The sequence below is a fragment of the Alosa sapidissima genome, chromosome 18 (genome assembly GCF_018492685.1).
Source record: "Alosa sapidissima isolate fAloSap1 chromosome 18, fAloSap1.pri, whole genome shotgun sequence".
NCBI classification, from domain to species: Eukaryota; Metazoa; Chordata; class Actinopteri; order Clupeiformes; family Clupeidae; genus Alosa; species Alosa sapidissima.
Window position 1 is genome coordinate 4,084,664 of NC_055974.1, and position 15,426 is coordinate 4,100,089.

At 41.4% G+C, this 15,426-nt stretch overlaps 1 protein-coding gene and 1 long non-coding RNA gene across 2 annotated transcripts in view; one reads left to right on the forward strand and one right to left on the reverse strand.

Annotated features, from left to right (window-relative positions):
• Positions 1 to 15,426, forward strand: part of LOC121690195 (protein NLRC5-like) — a 240,402-nt gene that overhangs the window by 101,247 nt on the left and 123,729 nt on the right. The gene's annotated exons all lie outside the window — the stretch shown is intronic.
• LOC121689789 lies at positions 6,803 to 10,722 on the reverse strand. Its single transcript, XR_006024869.1, has 4 exons — positions 10,469 to 10,722; positions 9,443 to 9,476; positions 7,987 to 8,052; positions 6,803 to 7,427 (listed from the first exon to the last, which is right to left on the reverse strand). It is a non-coding gene; the product is annotated as an uncharacterized LOC121689789 (long non-coding RNA).

Here is a 15,426-nt window from a genome sequence, read left to right on the forward strand (position 1 = left end):
AGACCAACTCCACCTCTTTGTTGTTGTTTCAGCGCTGCAAAGACTGGCTCGGAGTCATCGTAACAGTTTCCTCTCGGATTGTGTTTGAAGACGTATCCTGGAAGTTGTGGCTCTTCTTCAGTGTCTACATTCAGCCACGTCTCTGTTAAGCAAATACAATCAGCGTTCATGAGGGCTTTGTGGGATTGAACATCCTGAATGTGAGCATTCAGACTCTGTACATTGTGAAGTGCTACTGTGCACACAGGGTTCATGTTGGATGAAACAGACATTCCAAAGTTAAATTCAGGCAAGCTTTTCATAGCCGAATCTACTTTGTTATCACAAAATATGGCAGATTCTTTGAAGTCCTCAATTATCAGCCCACCGAGAGTTCTCACGCGACTCAACGCAACATATGCTTGCCCTGGAGCAAAGATCTTCTTGAGTGATACAACAGCCCTTTCAACAGTAAGCCCTTGACATTTATGTACAGTTACTGACCAGGCCAGGCTGATTGGCAGTTGCCTTCGTACTCCACCATTATTAGCCACTTGTTCCTCTTGCACTTCCACTATCGTTGAGCGCTCGGAAACCCTTTTTGCTTTTGACCTCTGGATCTTTCCTACATTAGGATCTTCAAACTCCACATGGATAGCTGCAGGCATGTCATCGTCTTGTTGACTTTGAATGATTTCCACGACTGTGCCACATGCTCCGTTGACAAGGCCATCAGACACATCTATGTTTTTCTTCAACATCACCCTTGCTCCAATACCCAACGAAACACATTTAGGCAAGCAAGAGTTGAAAACTTTTGTGTGAAAGCCAACTTTCCTTTCCATTCTTCCAGTTTTGGGATTTCGAACAAAGTCTTGAGCACGTATGCTGATTGCGTCTGGGCAAATCTCTTGCAGTCTCTTCACGTTATATTCATCAACCTCCGCATTTGTAGCATATACATGAATGTCTTCAGATTCCTCGCCAGTTTCACGCTGCTTCAATGTGAGAACATCACGGTCAATGAGAGGTTCGTTCTTTTTACGGACTCTGAGACGATTAAGCATTTCCGCAAATGCTGCATTTTCTTGTCTAACAACTTTAGTCAGTTCTGCAACCTCAAAGTTGTTGTCCCACAGGTTGGCTCCTTTGTTTTCAGCAAAAAGAGGCGTGCCTTTCACAGGCTTGAGTTGAAAAAAATCACCCACACAAATCAGGGACACTTTTGCAAACAAGGAATAATCACCAGTCTGCTTGATTTGACGCAGTCTACCATGAATGTAGGCCAAAATACGGTGGTCGACCATGGACACTTCATCAATGATCAGAATTTGCAAGCTGCCCATTTTGGTTCGCAAAGAATTGACTTTCTCATCACCTAGTGGTTGGTATGGTAGTTTGGCATTTGCACCAATGGAGAATGTATTGTGAATTGTTGCAGCGCCAATGTTATATGCAGCCACACCTGTAGGTGCTGTTAGAAGCACAGTGAGATCCTCAGGATTTTCAGCAATCTGTGACAACAGCCTGGTAGATTCGTAATGTATCGCTTTGATTAAATGGCTTTTCCCTGTTCCTGCTCCACCAGTAATGAATAATCGCAACGGTTCAGGATTTTGTCCAAACAGTTTCTGCAAACACCACTTACGAACAGCATAGAGTATGGCAGACTGTTCTTCATTTAATGACCGTAATAAATGCAATGCATCCTCTCTGGGCATTGACACATGATTTGTTTCCAAAGTGCATGTAGTCTGTGGGTTTGCTGTCAGGTCAGGAATGAGTTTGTCATCATCATCACCTTCATCATCTACAACTTTTTCTTTCATCAGATCCAAACAACGAAGACGCTCCCTTTCTGTTTCAGGACATATCTGAGCCCAGGCATCTTGTAAATCAATGTTGTCTTCCAGCAACTGTTTAGCTCTGTCAATCTCATCACTTTCTTTTTCAAATAAAGCTTTGTTGGTATCCACAATCGACTGAACTCTTTGAACATCAACGCCACATTTCACTGCACCATTTTTATAGAAATGTTCATATGTATCAAACTGGGGCGGTTTGAGGTGACAGTCTTCATAGTAAGGCAGAAACAGTTGCAGCAACGAATGGAAGTACTTTTCCGGGTTTTTTGTGGGAGAAAATCTGGGATATCTCACGACAGCAGGTTCAGTTCGGGTCCTTCGTTTCACAAAGCCACAGTTGTTGTTGAGCTGTATTATGTCATGTGAATCTCTTTCAGTCGGAACCTGTGACTTTGATAGAACTCTGTATTCAGAACAAAAACTGGCCAGGCATAAATCCTCAAATTGTGCATTCTGGGGTCTGCTCTTATACCTCTCAATCACATTGGTCATCCAAATGCTGCTTTCGTCATTACAGTCTTGGAATTGGGCTTTAGTTTGGAGGACGTGCAATGGTAAACTCATCCTAACAGGATTATCACCAACGGGAATGAACTGTACGTCACGGGAGCATTCTTTCAAGTGCATGTGTGTTAATCGATACACTGCCTCTTGGGCTGAAACTTCTCTGTTGTGTAGGTATACACTTCCAAGCTGTTTGAATGCTGCTTTTGCATCAAGGTTGCCATTCATTGACTCATCTTGGGCACGTTGTAAGAGCAAACCCATTTCTTGTTCTGCTTTTGTAATGTACGACAGTATGTAAACCACAACAGAAAAGGCATCTGTGACATACTGGATATCCATATTGCCTTGCCAAGCACGGAGTAAGTCTTTGTTGTACTGGTTCACCCAAATGTCTCCAGGATTTCGTTTCAGGACAATGCTTTTCTTTTTGGAACATATATTGTACGCCTTTTCAAACAAACCTTGATCTATCCCAAGAGACTCAAAAAATGCATCAGTTGTGTCAAAATTCATGTCAGGCATGGTCAATGCAGTTTTTACATTCTTCATGATGGCACTAGCACCTGTATTGTCATCAGCATTGCCATTCAAATCCTCACAGTTCCCACCTCTTGTGATAAAAGTACGGCTTGATGGTGGTCGTGGGAAATTGAACCTGCACACTGTGTTTTTCTTGCGGCAAGTCTTAGAGTGTCTTGTGCTGTGCCTCTGTACGCTGCTCACAACCTCGTTAAGCTCTGCATCAGTTTCTGGTGGAATCTCACAGGTGATGTATGTATCTATGAACTGTGCCACTTCATCATCACTCTCTCTATCAATCTTGGGAGCATTTTCAATCCAAAAAAGACAGTGGACATGAGGAGAACCACGCTGTTGGAATTCAACACGATAAAAGTAGTCTTTTATTCTCCCTATGGGTTCTGCCGGCGACATGATTACATCACGGAGAAAGCAATGCCATCGGTGATCAAACATTCTTGCCACTGTGACAGGGTTTCGACGTATGAGTCCACATTTGTCAGACCAGTCAAGATCGTCAACAGACATTTGTTTACCTTCTATTCTTAGAATAGAGTTCAGCATTTCAGGCCATCTCAAATCTGCAGAGCTAAAAGATGCAAAGAACGTGGGTATGGAGAGTTGTCTTATCATGGCAAATAAATCTTTCTGAACTGACATCCAGTATGGAGGCGTGCCACGAATTCCTCGTAAGAACTTGTATCCTTCGTCATTGCGCAATATTTTACTCAACGACTCTGAGTTCAACAACATGTCTGGTGATGCGTCTTTCAGAGAGGAGTTACCACCACCTTTGCGTAATGCCACTGATACACCAGATACAACTTGATGCACCTCTGATATGTATTGTGCGTAAAAAATGAAGTCAGTGTTCTGTGCAAAATGCCCATCTGCATTCAGAATGCGTGTATTCAGGTACCGTGACAGAGTTATTTTGGACTCTCTTTCATCATGGAATGTAGGTCCACCAGATGGATACAAAGCAGGGAAACATTTTGCCTCGTTTGTTTTATCGGAGAGCAACCTCACTGGACTGTTACCTTCACCTGGTGCCACATTAAGTATGTCCTGAAAATTCTGATCAATGATCTCTGAACCCAGATCGACAGGTTGTAATGATGTATCTGACAAAAGTCCATTCTGGTCTTTGATATAAGTCACATCTTCCTCTGCTTGCTCTTCAGGAACATTGTCATCATCACTGTTATCAGGTGTTTCCTGTCTGGTACTTTCCTCATGTTGGTCAGTGCCATTCAGAGAGTTTACCCATTCGTCATTCATAGTCACATCACCGTACCATTTATTGTTTGCCATCAAATACCTCAGTGCATTTCTGACACGATCAGTGTGGACATACATGTATTCATAATGACCTTTATATGTCAACTTGCGTTTCAGTTTCACTCTTATCATCTTGTCGTCACATTCATTTCTTGGGAGTATATTTGTCACATTTGCGTTATTAACAGGAACAGAGACACAAGGACCATGACAAGCTCTCTGACGGCCTCGAGGCAAACACAACAGCTTCATGAAGGGAATGTGACGTGCAATGAGATGTTGTTCTAAAGAGTTGAGACATTTAAGCTCTGGTGGAATTTCATTCAAATGCATGTTGTTTGTAACACTCTCCTCTGGCAGTTTTCCTCCAAGTATTTTTCGGTGACATGTATGGCAAATCCATAACTTGCTTGATGGACTATCACACAAATGGCATCCTTGCTCACATTGGACATCACACACGTGTAAATATTGCAATGTTATGCATCTATTAGCCAATGCAGCCACTTCTGCTCCTTTGCTTTCATAGCCATGTCTCTTACACTCAACCACTTGCTTCCTGAAGAGTAAACGGTGACACACTGAGCATACATATTCAGGACCACGACTGACCTCCTGATGAAAATGACCAATAGCTAGATCAATGTCTTCCTGTTTCTTCTGCCATGTTGAATAACTCTCACGACTTCTTTTGATTTTATTTACACGGATATTTTCATTTTCTTGGTACTTCTTCTTGTTATGCTTGTTCATTTCATTCTGGAATCCGATGTTTTTCTTGTATTTAATACGACTGTAATCACGGACAAGAGTCTGAAAGTTCCTGTTCGTTTTGTATTTGGTTTTAGAGTAATCACGGACAGCATTCTGATGTTTCTGGTGTCTCTTGTATTTGTCCTTAGAATACTCTCGTACCTTTACTTGAAAATCTGTATTTTCCTTATATCTCTTTTGAAAATAGACACTTCGTAATGTCTGAAATTTTGGATTGATTTTATATTTTCTCTGAAAACGCTTAAGCACGAATTTCCTAAAGTCTGGATTTGTTCTGTATTTCTTCAGAAAATAGTCACGAGAGCACTGACGCTTAGTTTGTTTGGCAAGGTCATCATTCTGGTACTTATGTTTGTCATGCTGAAGTTTTCTCTGTCTGTAATCATTATCATTCTGATATCGTTGGCGCTCTTTCTTTGCTTTCACATTTTCTGATTCATCTTTCAACTTTCTTTTTCGTTGTGGCCTCAAGTTGTCATCAATCTTGACTGGCTGGCATGTTCCTGCACAAGGCCTTCCTGCATCTTTGTGTTGTACACATTCAACAACTTCATAATGATTACCAGTGTGATTTAAATAGACGCAATTCTCCCTACATGTCTGAGAGTCTATAGGTCTGTGCATATTCCATCTTTCATCATTGAAAGTAAATATAGTTGTTTGCATTAAGTCAGCAGCAGCAAAAATATCAATCTCTTTTGCCCATGAACCACAGTAGTAGATTCTTGATTTAGTCACATAGTCCTGCACAGATGTGTATTCATCCCTCAGATATGTTTCAAATCTGGTGCTGTTTCTCTGAAGGTGTTTCACGACAGCCCGTCTTATTTTCAAATGCTTGTCTTCATTGTGACAAATGCTAAAGGCTAGGCTACGGTAAAAGCAATTCCCGTCAGGTTTTATGCTTCTTATCTTACAGGGACATCCCATGTCGTCGAGATCAGTGGTTGCCATTAGGTCTAAATCAACATTTTCATTTTGAAGATCTAAACATGTGCACAGTGCATCCTGGTCATGACGAGTTAACGGTTTAAAAACCTGTTTGTGAAATCTTACATCACTTATAATGACATCATCAGTTGCCTGCAGATTACGCTTTAAAGACTGTTTGTGTGTTTCTACATTGACAAGAATGACATCGTTTGTTGTTGTACTTTCATTGAATGACTGCTCCTGTTTGGTCTCTGGTTTCTTTACATTACACTCACAGCTTCTGTTTTCGTCCTTTGATGCACGATCTCTGTTCAGAGTTACACCAACTTCATGTACATACAGAGGTCTGCAAACGTTTTGTTTAACATCCTTACCAGGCACTCCTTTCAAAACATCACAGTAGAGTGTTCTTCTGCTTACATTGGAACGGGCATTTGTGTCTCGTTTTGTCTGCAACTGTTCTGTGCAATTTGTGGCATTTCCTACAACCTTTGGTGGCTTATGCAACCCACTTACAAATTCCTGCCGTTGGTACACTTTAGGCTTACCCTTCACAGCATCACTGTAGAGCAGACAGCAATTCGCAGAGCTGGTTGAGTCAGTCATCTGGGCGGTTGCATGAGTTACTACTGTGACTCCAGTTACCTCAAACCGTGGTGCGCTTACGTCAAAAGATCGTGCAAAATCATACACATATGTGCACAGAGCCTGTACAGAGCTGAAGTATGCAACACAACTTGTCCTCTCACCTTTCTGGTTGACGTTCCCGTTTGCATGTGAATCAACAAAGGCAAACCTTGGTCCTACATTCACTATAGCACATGTATTAGCACAAATGGTTAACAAACAAGCATCATTGCTAAACAGTGCCCGCTGCAGTGCTACATCAAAAGGCATGGCAACATCACGCAAAGCATGGTCATAGTCATCAACGTGAATCAATCCAGTGTAAGACTCGGCAAAGTTTATTACAAAATCACAATTCCACACTTCATATTGCCTTGGTAATTCAGACACAGCAATGTAACCCCTTCCATGGTCTCTTATTTTACCCTGTGCACTCATTGACCTGTAAAGAACAGTTCCCTTAATCAAAACATCATCAAGATCTCGAGTTTCCCAACGCCACACGTTCTTCATCTTGGACTTCAAAACAGCAGTCAGGCTGATGGCACCACACTGCTTGTTGCGCACATTTCCAAACCGTGAATCGCCTTGATGAAAAGAGCCCATCAGCACAGATCTCTCTGGGAAGTCAACAGATTCATTCAAAGAACAACAATCAGTAGCATTATTTTCTTTCACATTACTTGACAATGAGTTTACAACAGAGTCATGGCACATATTCAGAGAGTTGGTAGAGTTTGTTTGAGAGTTGGTAGAGTTTGCTTGTATTGCGTCCGAAGACTGTAACTGGCATTGTAACTGGCATTGTAACTGGCATTGTAACTGGCAGTCCGAAGACTGTATAGCGTCCGAAGACTGTGTGTGGGCTTTTTTACGAGGACGCCCAACCTCGTCACAGGAGACCAAGTCAACCTGCGCCACCGGGGACCTCTTGCTCGGCACCTGTAACACAGAAAACCCATCATAAGGTTACCAAGTCTAACATACCATACTTCTTTAATAATTCCATCATTAAAGCAACTAATATACATATACTTTCAGAACAGTAATGTAAATATATTTAGATCATAAATATTCAGCAACTTCTCAAAAGGAAATATGGCGAGTTTTCACATAGGTCTCCGTTTCTCAAGGTCACCGAGTACTGTTGGTATGAAACAAAATCAAAAACAATCAGTTTTTCCTAGCTCGAGTTGCTACAACCAGCAGCTACCGGTAAAAACAAACGTTTTCATTTTTTGTACCGACAATACTTGGTCACCTTGAGAAACGTAGATCTATGTAAGAACTCGCTGGATTTCTCCTTTAAATTAGACATGCAGCACATCCTTCATTAAAATCAAATACATTCAACATGTAAGCGGCATATTTCAAGCAAACATAAAAACTACTGTAAATAAGAATTGGGACAAACATATCAAATGTGTCCAACATTACATGTTTCCTATTAAACACACAATCATAATACATCAGGACATATAGTAAAGCTCAACAGCCTGACCTCAGTGGACCTCAAGTCAGCCTCTCTCTTCTTGGCCGCCCTGGACCGCTTGCTTGGACGCGGCATCTGCAAAACACACAGAAAACAGAAATCTCATACAGTTAGCACTAATACTTTCATCAGTTCTGATAAACAGGCAATAACAATGTACATATTTACATCATAAAGACTCTTTAACTTCTGAACTTAAGACAGGGCTCTACATTTAAAAAAAAAAAATCCAGGAGCACTTATGCGACCAAGTTAAAAGATTTAAGAGCACAGGAAAAAAATCTGGTTGCACAGTCGGTTCTGTACTTAACTTACACATAATGTAACATTGCACTGCAGCTAACAGTTAAACATGCCAGTACACCAATTGTGAAGAATAAAAATGACTGACATACCTGCCTACTTTATTTTCAATCCGTTCTATTTTTCTGCATTTTGTTAATGTAAAATATAATGCATTGGCGTAGCCCATTTGCATTTAGCCTGTATATCAAGTATCTTGCCAAATGTAGTTTATTTATTTGTGAATCCATCCGTAGCAAATCCAAATATGCCTATGGTGACCTCTGACTGCATACTGCCCACTACTACTAAAACCAGGACTAACGCCAATTTTCTCTTCCACAAAAACCAACATAGTCTAATCAAGGATATTTATATTTTTTTGAAATATTTGCTTTGATGGGGGCAGTAGGCAAATGTTACTTTCGTTTTGCACTTCCTACTAGGGTAGGCCACACTGCATTTATCAAAAGGGGTGATATGTAGCTTTATAGCTATTATTAATCTGCTAAACAAATTGACATCTGGAGGATTGTTACATACCACTAGGCCTACACACAAGTACCATGAAATGGAACCTATTGCACACATTTACAGCTACACCCTAGTTAGGCATACACATTCTTGACCTAAAGTACAAAGCATACGAGACAAGAATAAAACTAATCCAAGCTCAGGATGAGCAACTACGTGAGCATCTCTGTCCAAAGCCCAGCAACCCACTTCAACCTGCATCCCGGTATACAAATCAGACTATTAACCAAATGTTAGGATTAACTTACAATACAGCAGTAATGTTTCCCTCTACAACTCTTAAATCCTCCTTCCTTGCTTTCATATGCATGCCACACCACATTAATCCATAACCCAAATAATATCACACATCACCACTGAAAACTACTGCAGGAGTCCCTGCAGTGATTGTCATGACTTTCTACTCTGAGGCCATAGAAATTACTCTGAATCAGCGCATATCAGTGTAATATACTAGTTTTTCTGTCCAGAACTGTAAGGCATTTCAATGCCATACACAAGGCCGAGCACAGCTGTAATTATTCCAGATCAACATATGGCATATTTCTTACTAGCACTACGGTTTTACATTTTGCAGGCAATGCAGCATAAAAGTTTCAAAATTTCCCTAGAAGTTGTATATAAAAGCCCTGAAACATTTAACACTTACCTTCAATTAACTTGCTCAAAAAGGAATCCAAAATCTGGAAAACATTTAACATATATAGTTTATGAAACTTAGCATTTACAATTACATAGATATGTACTTTGAGCTTACAAACGAGTGATTTTGCTTGTAATTGTAAAAGAGTATTTTAGCCGTAACCTACGTATTCATAGCTATGATTTTAGCAGCCTCAGTCACATTCCACCCAAACAAGACCAATTTAACCTAGGATAACTTCACATCTTCTGTTTAAGATCAATTATATTACTTCATTTGTTAAGAATTGTACATAGTTACCTGCCTTTACACACGGTGTACATGAAACGGAGCCATACATTTGTTTAATGCTTAATCAACTCGTACGGGTTTGCTATGTTCTCCCTTCAGCTATAGCTGCTAGAAGTCTGTCTCTGATTTAGCAGAGAATGTCTAAACGGGCTCTGCTAACATTAAGGTTAACTTGCATTCCACACGGCTTTCAAGATCAGACATAACTCCAAAACTCAACCAAGGTTATAGTACCGAAAAACGTTTTCGTTTTAACGTTTAACACAGTTATTCAAAATGAGTTCAGTTAACGTTAACGTTACCACAAAGTTAATTGCTCACAATCAAACGTGCCTAACGTTAGCCTGCATCATGGCGTGAAGCATCATGCCAGCATGATGTGAACTTAATTCGACGATACAACGTATTTCATGAGATAACGGCCAGTTCTCAACACATTGCCTGCTTCCGTAGGATAATATGTTTTATGTAACGTTAGGCTATTAGGCTATTAAAGTTCCTAATTCATTTTTACACAATCGCTACCTTTCCTGTCTGCCTAACTTTAACGTTAACGTTTGTCGTTCATAGTGTGACACTAAAACGTTAGCTGCTAACACATTTAACAAAGGTGGCTCTCCAGATACACCTCAGCTAGACATATTTTCATATTTTTGTGTGCCTATTCTGTTATAAGTAGCTCAAAATCAAATATACAGACATATCAATTCATTTTCTGGAGACGTTAACTTTGCGTCTTACCTCGACAGTTGTAGTCAGCTAAAAGAAAGATGGTAGATGTCACAGACGAGTTATTGGATGATACTCGTCACAATAAAAGTCCCTACTTCATTTGCCATTCTCGATATCAAAATATTTCCACACAGAACACAAAATACATTTGATGGAAAGGTTAGAGATTACAGGTGATAGGTTAAAAAACAAATATCACCATGAAACTTAACTACCATGAAACTTATTTACTATCATAAAAAACATCATTGTTGTATTGCAAGTTTTCTGAAATCCAAGGCCATAGTCATGATGTCTAGGCTACATTGGGGGGGACCAAATCTGTGGCGGGGTCAATAATATTATTAATATATTATATTAATATATTATTATTGCAAAAATATTATTAAAAATCACAAACAAGTCGTTAGTTAGGTCAGTCAATTAGGTTATTCCAAACTTTTGACGGACATAGGCATGGCATGGATGGATTATGAACCCCTGGACACAGCTTAGACTCATAGGTTTGGAGCCTAATAAGATTTTGTCTTCTAATGTATTATGCTGGTGGCTAATCACACAATTTTAACGTAGTTTGAAAGGGACAGGATTCAGGAATAGGCTACTAAGACAGGCCCCTCTTCTGTCTGACTCACCTCATGTTACTGTTACCCCTGTATGCATTATAGACTGGCTTCTGACAGAAATGACGTTTTGTGCCAACATGTAGAAACACTAGACCTACTACAGCCTTTAATTGGTGAATGGAGGTGCAAATTCCTTTCTTTGGTTATTGTCACATTAACTGTAGGCTATCACATATTGTAAACGTTTTTTTCCAACTTGTGTGCCGTCGCCACATTTGATCACGTTTTGCCTGCATGGATGCGCGATTGAGTGCGCATCTAAATAATATGCAAGATGCAACAATCATTTCTAAGAGGCCTATAAACGGTCATTTCTGGCATTACTACTAGCATATGAAGGCATTATTTATGTTGAAAGACGTGAAAGAAATGACACAGGCTTGCACAAATTCATCATTTAAAATAAAACGTTTCACTTTCGCTATCATTGCGAGAATAGGCTACAATATGGAAAATGTTCCCTTTCAGTCTGATCGGCTCCAAACATGTATGGGATTTCCTTAGCCTGTGCTACACCTTTCCAAGAAGTTTTGTGAAAATTGTACCGGTAGCTTTTGCGATATTGTTGACAGCCCTACCTCCGCAGTAGGGTAGTAGGGTGCAGTAAATGGAAGCTTTTGATTGTGCACGCCACTAACGAAAAACGGAAAATCACCAGGACAAACCACTCAGGGGTGTAGGCTACTCTGGAACCATAGGTCACTAATTTGTGCGTTATTTACGTTTGATTACATTTCAGATGCGTGTTGGTTTCCTGTAGGCCTAGTATAGCGCTTTATTCTTTCTTTATTTTTCTATGTCCGTATATTGGGGGGGACATTTTGGTCATATTTGAATATTGGGGGGGACACGTCCCCCTCAATGTCTATGGTGACTACGGCCCTGCTGAAATCTCATATCCAGACTCAGCAAATCAGGCAATATCTGCATAAATTGTGGTAGGCCTAATTTGCATGATTAAAAAAAAAGAAATGTGAATAAAGGATAAAGTCAGACAAAAATATTTGTATTTTATTGGCATTACATAGGCTCCAACATTTGGTAACAGTCACACCATTATTGCACCCAATATATATCTGAAAACACATCTGATTGAAGCTTATGTTGTTTCACACATGGGGGTATTATAACTGGAGAGAGTGATTAAGTCCCGCCCTCCATACAAATGAATGGGGGACACTAGGCTAATAAATCTGGCCAATTCGTAGTCAACGCCATATTGAACACTGGGGCTCGGATCCTCAAGAAATTTGGTGACCTTTGACCTCTAGGGGGCTCTGTAATTGCGGCGGTGGGCTGGCTGAGGGAGGGTGCGGCGAGCCCTGGTTCAGCCCCACTAAATCAGCTATGTTTTGATGTGAAACTTGACCTTGTAACTCAGCCAATCTTGGGTTGTTTGCCATGGAACTCGCTGTGACTGCTTAATGCTATATGTCTAATGCAACTGCGTTCAGTTTCGTGGAAAATCTGGCCTGCTAAACTTTCTGCTTGGCCCCCTCATTGCTGCTTGCAGCTATATTTGGGGGCCAAGCAGCGAAGCTGCGAAGGCACCCATTGTGTTTCTATTTTTTGGGGGCCAAGCAGCGAAGCTGCGAAGGCACCCATTGTGTTTCTAGCTTTTCCTATTATTGGGGGCCAAGCAGCGAAGCTGCAGGGCAACCCATAGTGATTCTATGTTTTCTTCCCTATTATTATTATTACGCTTCCGCCATGGGAGTCTATGGCAGCCCATAGAACCGTCTGGTAAAAAGTTGTGAAATTTGGCACACCGATTGGGGACAGGCCCATGATTAATTTCACCAAGTTTCATGTCGGCTCCTCGAGGGCTCTAGCGCCACCAACAGGCCAAAGTTGGACGTGCGTTCACGCAAGTAACTTTTGACCCGTTTGCCCGATTGTCAAAAATGAGGTATCGTTGGAATCCTTGGACCAAGTCGAGTTCAACGCACCCTATGACGTCAATTTCCGCCATGATGGATTTTCCGCCATATTGGATTTTATCGAAAGCGAAACTAAAGTTTCACGCCTCACATAGTTTGTCCGATTTTAACGAAACTTAATACATATGATCTTCAGACCAATCCGCACAAAAGTTATCAAATTTTGTCTTCGGAACTAAAACCGTTCGCCCGTAACAACCAATCGAAATATGCGGCGAAGCCGCCAAACAGGAAGTGAGCTCATATCTCAGCAACCCATTCATCTGTCATAACCAAACTTAGTACATGTACTCAGGACCCAATCAGGGGGACGCTCAAGAAATCTGGTGACCTTTGACCTCTAGGGGGCGCTGTAATTAAGAAACATGGCTTTTGGCCTGTAGCTGCAGTTGTGTTTAGAATTAAAATGCACTAGTGGTGTCTGTTAATACTGTTGGAGGTCCTTAGGCCGACCCAAGCCAACTTGTGATGTCATCGTAATTGATTCGGCCGCCATATTGGATTTAATCAAAAACACGTACAAGTTTTCGCAGGTCACCAATTTCATCTGTTCTTCACCAAAATTGGTAGAGACCATCTTCAGACCATGCCTGATGAGTGCATTGCTTTCTGGAACAATTGACAGAAGCATTGACCTGTACCAGCCAATCGAAATTTGCGGCGAATCCGCCAAACAGGAAGTGATTTCATATCTCAGCAACGCTTTCATGTATCAAAACCAAACTTAGTACATGTACCTCAGACCACATCGGGAGGACGCTCAAGAAATTTGGTGACATTTGACCTCTAGGGGGCACCGTAATTGACAAAAATGCATTTTGGCCAGTAGTTGCTGATGCGCATTATTTTGCAATGGAAGTCAATGGCAGCCCATAGAACCGTCTGGTAAAAAGTTATACAATTTTGCACACTAATTGGGGACAGTCCAATAATTCATTTCACCAAGTTTCATGCCGGCATCTCAAGCGCTCTAGCGCCACCAACAGGCCAAAGTTGGACTTGTGTTTACGGATGTAACTTTTGACCTGTTGACCCGAATGGCAAAATGAGGTATCATTGGAATCCTTGGGCCAAACTTAGTACATGGTCCTCAGGACCCACCAGGAGGACGCTCAAGAAATTTGGTGACTTTTGACCTCTAGGGGGCTCTGTAATTGGCAAAAATGTATTTTGTCCTGTAGTTGCTGCATTATTCTGCAATGCAGGTCAATGCCAGCCCATAGAACCGTCTGGTTCATCCTGATGATGCACAAATAATTTGGTGACCTTTGACCTCAATGGGGGCATTGAAATCACAGCAATCAATCGATCTTTTATTTTTGATGTCAAACTGATGACAGCGAGTTCCATCCAGTTAATTCTAAAGCGTGCGTGCAAGAGTGGTGGGACGGGCTGGGGCGGTTGCGGCGGTGGGCTGGCTGGCGGAGGGGGCGGCGACACTCAGCCCTGGTTCAGCCCCACAAAATCAGTTATGTTTTGATGTGAAACTTGACCTTGTAACTCAGCCAATCTTGGGTTGTTTGACATGGAACTTGTTGTGACTGCTTAATGCTATATGCCTGATGCCACGGCATTGAGTTGCATGGCAAATCTGGACTTCTGGACTGCTGAACTGCCTGCTTGGCCCCCTCATTGCTGCTTGCAGCTATATTTATTACACATCTTTCCTCTGCCATTGAAGTCTATGGCAGCCCATAGAACCGTCTGGTGAAAAGTTGTGAAATTTGGCACACTAATTAGGCTGCGGCCCAGAATTAATTTCACCAAGTTTCGAGTCCGCACCACGAGCGCTCTAGCGCCACCAACAGGCCAAATTTGGACATGCGTTCATGCATGTAACTTCTGACCCGTTGGCCCGATTTTGAAAAGTGAGGTACCATTGGAATCCTTGGACCAGGCCGAGTTCAACGCACCCTATGACGTCATTTTCCGCCATGATGGATTTTCCGCCATATTGGATTTTAGTGAAAGTGAAACTAATTTTTCACAGGTCACAAATTTTGTCCGATCGTCACCAAACTTGACATACATGATCTTCAGACCAAGCCTAACAAAAGTTGTGGTGTTTTGTCTTCGGAACTTAAACCGTTCACCCGTAATATCCAATTGAAACTTACGGCGAAGCCGCCAAACAGGAAGTGAGCTCATATCTCAGCAACCCATTCATCTATCATAACCAAACTAAGTACATGGACTCAGGACCCAATCAGGGGGACGCTCAAGAAATTTGGTGACCTTTGACCTCTAGGGGGCGCTGTAATTAAGAAACATGCCTTTTGGCCTGTAGCAGCAGTTGTGCTTAGAATTAAAACACACTAGTGGTGTCTGGTACTACTGTTGAAGGTCCTTAGGTCAACCCAAGCCAACTTGTGATGTCATCGTAATTGATTCGGCCGCCATA